Source organism: Chrysochloris asiatica, unplaced genomic scaffold (assembly GCF_000296735.1).
Source record: "Chrysochloris asiatica unplaced genomic scaffold, ChrAsi1.0 scaffold00138, whole genome shotgun sequence".
Taxonomy (NCBI): Eukaryota; Metazoa; Chordata; class Mammalia; order Afrosoricida; family Chrysochloridae; genus Chrysochloris; species Chrysochloris asiatica.
In genome coordinates this window covers 8132606-8138532 of record NW_006408656.1, presented here as the reverse complement: position 1 = coordinate 8138532, position 5927 = coordinate 8132606, and the positions used below count along the sequence as shown (strand labels likewise).

Sequence of the window (5927 nt, the reverse complement as noted above, 5' to 3'; positions counted from 1 at the left end):
GATTCGTAACCACTACGCTACCAGAGCTCCCTACTGTCACAATAGGTGTGCATACATTTGTTTGTGTCATGGTTCTTATTTCTTGATTATATATCAAGTAGAGGAACTGTTGGGTCATATGGTATTTCTGTTCTGTTTCCAATTTTTTTGGGATGCATCATACTATTTTCCATGTGATTGCACCATTTTACAATCCTACTAGCAGTGTAGGAGGGTTCCAGTCTCTTCACACCTTTGACAGCATTTTTTGTTTCCTGGTTTTTTTGAACTTTGTTATTAATACTGGGGTGAGATAATATCTTATTGTTGTTTTGACCTGCATCTCTAATAGCTAGTGGAGCTTTGGTAGCGTAGTGGTTAAGAGTTGGACTGCTAACTTCAGGGTCAGCAGTTCAAAACTACCAGCTATTTTTCAGGAGAAAGATGAGGCTTTCTGCTTCCGTAAATATTTGCAGCCTTGGAAACTATACAGGGTTGCTATGAGTCGGAATTGACTACACAGCACACCACCATCACCATAAATGGCTACTGATCATGAGCATTTTTTCATATGTTTATGGCCATCTGAATATCTTCTTTGGTGAAGTGTCTGTTCATGTCCTCTGCCTAGTTTTTAATAGGGTTATTCTAACATATAAGAGTTTTTATGGTGTATGAAATGTTTATTTTTCTCACGTTTTATGGCAAAGTAATTAATAACTATGTTGTCAAAAAAATTCTAAGCAGTATAGGAATCTATGAGTGAAAAGCAAAAGATCCCCTTTATCTTGATATTCAGTTCTTGTCCTTAACAAATCATACTCTCGTCCCCAATAAAACTCCTCTTTTCCAAAGTAATCTGTTAGCAGTCTAGTGTATACTCTTCTAGATGGCTCTACTAACTTTTACATACCTATATTTAGAAATATGGCACCAACCATTCCTTCCACAGCCCTCTCTGTTTAGCTGGGTTTGATAATTTGTTGCAGTGTCCACACAGAATTCAGACAACATACTCAGAGTTACGGGGTTTATCAGGGAAGGTAACAGGGTACATACAATACAGGATCAGACAGTGCTCGGGGCACAGTTCCAGTCAGCTGCTGCTAAATGCCCCACACAGGACATACCACCAGAAGCCTTATCCTGAAGGCACTTGACTGTAGCTTCTCCACTTAAGTATCTGAAAGCACCCCAATTCTACAAGCAAGCTTCCTGCCCGTAGTCACTCAGCTTTACTTGCTCTTTGGGCTTGGAAGCCCACTGTTGTGTGTTGTGCTCTGGTTCTTGGTTCTGCTGCAGCTGCGCCTTTGGTACTCCTCTAGTGTCACAGCTTTCTGTCTTTGGGTCGAGGAGGTTCAGTGCTCAGGGATCTTGGCATCTGCACTCCTGACTGTTCTTTGATAGTAGTGAGATATCCCCTCCTGCTTCTGAGGTGGTTCATTTATACTTACACTAGAGTTTCAAGTTTTTACAACTCTGCTGACATCTACAACTGAATCATGTCATCTAAGTATTTTCTCCCACCTTCTCTTGCTCAGACCCAGCAGGACAGAAACGTTTGATGGGAGTTTACAGACTATGACTAGATGAGATATTAGAAAATTCACCACACCACATTAGACAAAAACATATTTTTGTGAGTATTATTGTTTTCACAAAGCAGTGTATATTATTCTAGAACTTGTTCTTAGTATGTCTTCGAAACTTTTTTTCATGTCATTTTATATTAAAAACCCAAACCCAAACCAAACCTATTGCTGTTGAGCTTATCCCGACTCATGGTAACCAGTGCAGGTCTCTTTATTCTTTTAACCTCTGTATGGTGTTCATGCCATAGTATACATAACCCATTTTAAAAAAACAAAACATTTTCTAATTGATGAATACATATAGATTGTTTCTAACAATGCTTCAATGAACTTTTTAAAAATGTGCTCCTTGGTGCATATTTGTGAGTTTTTCTAGGTATAACTTTTTATTTTGAACTAATTTTGGATTTATAGGAGACTTTTGCAGAGGTAGTACAGAGAACTCCCATATGCCCCCATGTGAACTTCTGCTAATGATAATGTCTTTTTTAATTCTACTACATTTATCAAAACTAATTTTTTAGCATTGGTACAGTATTGTTAAGCTTGAAGATTTTATTTGAATTTCCCTAGTTTTTTTCACTTGTGTCCTGAAATGTTCTAGGATCTCATTTAGTTCGCAATTAGTCATTATGTCTGTTGTTGTTAAGTGCCATTGAGTCGATTCTGACTCATAGTGACCCTGTCCTGTATAGGGTTTCCAAGGAGTGACTGGTGAGTTTGAACTGCTGACCTTGTGGTTCAAACCAACCTTGAAGTTGTGTACTTATCATATAGCGCCACATCAAAACTCGCCAATATGTAATGGTTTTTAGCCTTTACTTGACTTTGACAACCTTGATACTTTTAAAGAGCATTGGTCAGAATTAAATGGTTGCAGACGCAGCAGACTGGTTGTGGTCCTTTGGTCTTCAGCTGAAGCTGCGATCCTCGGGAGGCCTCAGCCAGCTAGACTTCCCTACTTTCCACCCACCTGTAGCTGCGTCATTGAGACTCTGCCACCATGTTCGAGGCATGCTTGGTCCAAGGTTCCCTGAAGAAAGTGTTAGAGACATCTCATCAATGAGGCCTGCTGGGACATTAGCTTGGGTGGCGTGAACCTGCAGAGTATGGATTCGTCCCATGTCTCCCATGTGCAGCTCACTCTGTGCTCCGAGGGCTTCTGACACCTACCACGGTGACCACAACCTGGCCATGGGTGTGAACCTCACCAGCATTAGCATGTTCAAAATACTGAAATGTGTTGGCAGTGAAGACATCATTACACTAAGGGCTGAAGATAATGCGGATACCTTGGCACTAGTATTTGAAGCACCAAACCAAGAAAAAGTTTTAGACTATGAAATGAAGTTAATGGATTTAGATGTTGAACAACTTGGAATTCAGAAAAGGAGTACAGCTGTGTAGTAAAGATGCCTTCTGGTGAATTTGCATATCTATATGCCGAGATCTCACTCATATTGGAGATGCTGTTGTCATTTGCTGTGCAGAAGATGGAGTGAAATTTTCTGCAGGTGGTGAACTTGGAAATGGAAACATTAAATTGTCACAAACAAGTAATGGTGATAAAGAAGAGGAGGCAGTTACCATAGAGATGAATGAACCAGTTCAGCTAACTTTTTTTTTAATGTTTTATTGTGAATTATGTGATAGTTTACATGGGAGAACATTAGCTTTACATTCATCCTATCGTATATCGTTTCATTGCCATGGTTACAATCCCTTCTCTGCATCATCAACCAACCAAAGGGTATATACCCTACAAGCCTGCACCCTTGTTGTCAGCACACAGACCCTCTCCCTCTCTGGGTCTAAAGTCCCCAGGCGCTCCATTTCTCCACATCATTGTCTCTGCCTCAATCTCTAGCATCAGTGCTTCTCTGGGTAGGGTCCCGCTCTCTGCTCTTCTCCCTTGATGGTCCCAGGGACCTCCACTCCTAGACTGCAAAATCAATCACTCCCCTCCTTTTGCTACAAAACGTCTACCTTTACATTTCCAACCCTCACAATCAGTCCTGATAACAATTATTCACTATTGTATCATAAGAAACGTATCTGCATCTCCTTTCATCAGCCCTGCCCAGACAGATTAGATACTACTCAGTGGAGATTCTGCCTTCCTCCACACCCTCAGGATCTAGGTTCCCTCTTGAACTCTTCTAAGCCAGTCACTTCTTGCCTTTGTAGTCCCCTCCACCCCCATTTTGGGTAGTCAGTGTCCAAGTTGCCCATCCCTGTCTGCTCTCAGCTAACTTTTGCACTTAGATAAATGACCTTCTTTACAAAAGCCACTCCATTGTCTTCTACAGTTACCCTTAGTATGTCTGTCTGCTGATGCACCCCTTGTAGAGTATAAAATTGCTGATATGGGACACCTAAGTACTATTTGGCTCCTAAGATTGAGGATGAAGAAGCATCTTAGACACACTTAAAATCCAAGAAAATTAACAAAGCTCTTTGAGAACTGCTTGAGAAACTACCACATACTTAAGTCTTTCCATCACTAAATTTGTACCTTTGAATATGTAGATATTTTCTGTAAATATGTATATATGTATAGATACTTTCTGTAAATAACCTAATTTTTCTTCTACTCTGTAAAATTTTTCTAAAGAATAAAAGTCCAAAGTCAAATCTGCTCTTGTTAACCTTGAAATATTTCTGCCTTACATAGAAGTACTCTTAGACTATTTATAATAAAAGGGTCTGAAATAAGTACAGTGTTTAAATTAAGAGTGTTTTCTATTTAAATAAAGTTATCTGAATTTCAAATGTCAACAGAAAAAGTATTGGTCAGATATTTAGAATGTTCCTCAATTTGGGTTGGTTTTCTCATGATCTGTCTGTGTTTATGGATTTGGAGGGTGAATACTACAGAGATGATGTGCCCTTCTCGTTGCATCACATAAAGGGAGAAATTATAATCAACATGTCTTATACTGGTAATGTTAATTAACCTTGTTCACTTGGTCACGGTAAGATTAGTTTTTCTGCTTCTATACTTTTATTTGTTAAAAGCAAGTCATGAAGTCAAATTCACAGTCACGGGGAGAGGGAATTAAGCTCTGTCTCCTGGAGGAGGACTATCGGAGAATCTGTACATATGTTAAAACTACAATAGTAATTAATGATATTTTGGAAAATACTTTGAGGCTATGCAAATATCCCATTTCTCTTTGAAGTTGGACCTATTAGTTTTAGATTCATCAGTGGATCTTACTTGCAGCAGTTATACCTGTGGTGCTAATCTTGCTTTTCTGTTTCCTTCATTACTTTTATATTATTAATTGAAATCTTTCTGTAAGCAGATTTGTTCCTTCTCCCCATATATTTATTTATTCATTCATTTATTTGCATTGTCATGGACCCATGGACATTTATTTTATTCTTTGGATTTTAACGTTATTTTGTTCATAAAATTGCTTTTAAAAAGTACCAGTTTATGCTTTCACACACCCACCCACTGTCACTGAGTTAATTCCAAGTCATTGTGACCCTGTAGAGCAGAGTAGAACTGCTCCTTTGGGTTTTCGTGACTGTAAATATTGAAGGAAGCAGACGGCTTCATCTTTTTCCAACTGCTGATCTGTGGTTAGCAACCCAGTGCATAACTCATTATGTCACAAGGCTCCCTATTTCCACCAGTAGTTGTTAGTAATGAAACTATGCAAGTATACTTTATAAACATTACCTAGAATCTGATGCATTGTCCTGGTAGCGCTGTAGGTTACGCATTGGGCTGCTAATCTGTTGAGATTCAAACCCACCAGCTATGCCATGGGAGAAAGATGAGACTCTGCTGTGGTAAAAAGTTAGTCTTGGAAACCCTAAGGAGCCATTCTGTGCCGCACTGTAGGGCCTTGAGTTAGTCAGAATTGAGTTGATGTCAGTGGGTTTGATTTGGTTTGCATCTTTCCTGACAAGGAGTCCTGGTGACACCATGGGTTAAGTATTGGCCTGCTAACCAAAAAGGTCAGTGATTACAACTCACCAGAAAAATGTGACAGTCTGCTCTCATAAAGATTTATAGCCTTGCTACAGTGGTCAAAACAGCCTGGTACTGGTACAATGAAAGTTACATAGATAAATGAAACAGTTGAGAATCCAGAAATTAGTCTATGCACATACAGCCAACATTTTTGACAGAGGGCCAAAGTATATTGAAGGGGAAGGAGATAGTCTCTTCAGCAGATGCTATTGGCAGAATTGGTAATCTATATGCAAAAGATTGAAACAAAACCTTTATCTCACACCATAATACAAAAAACAACTCAACATGGATTCAAGACCTAAATGTGAAAAAACAGGGATACATTTAAGGACTCTAAGAATTGATGATTTTGAGTTACGGTGTTG

General features: G+C 39.1%; 1 pseudogene; it reads left to right on the top strand.

Moving 5' to 3' along the window:
* Positions 1–2574: 2574 nt before the first annotated feature.
* Positions 2575–3993, top strand: LOC102835992 (annotated as a pseudogene).
* The last annotated feature ends 1934 nt before the right edge of the window (positions 3994–5927 follow it).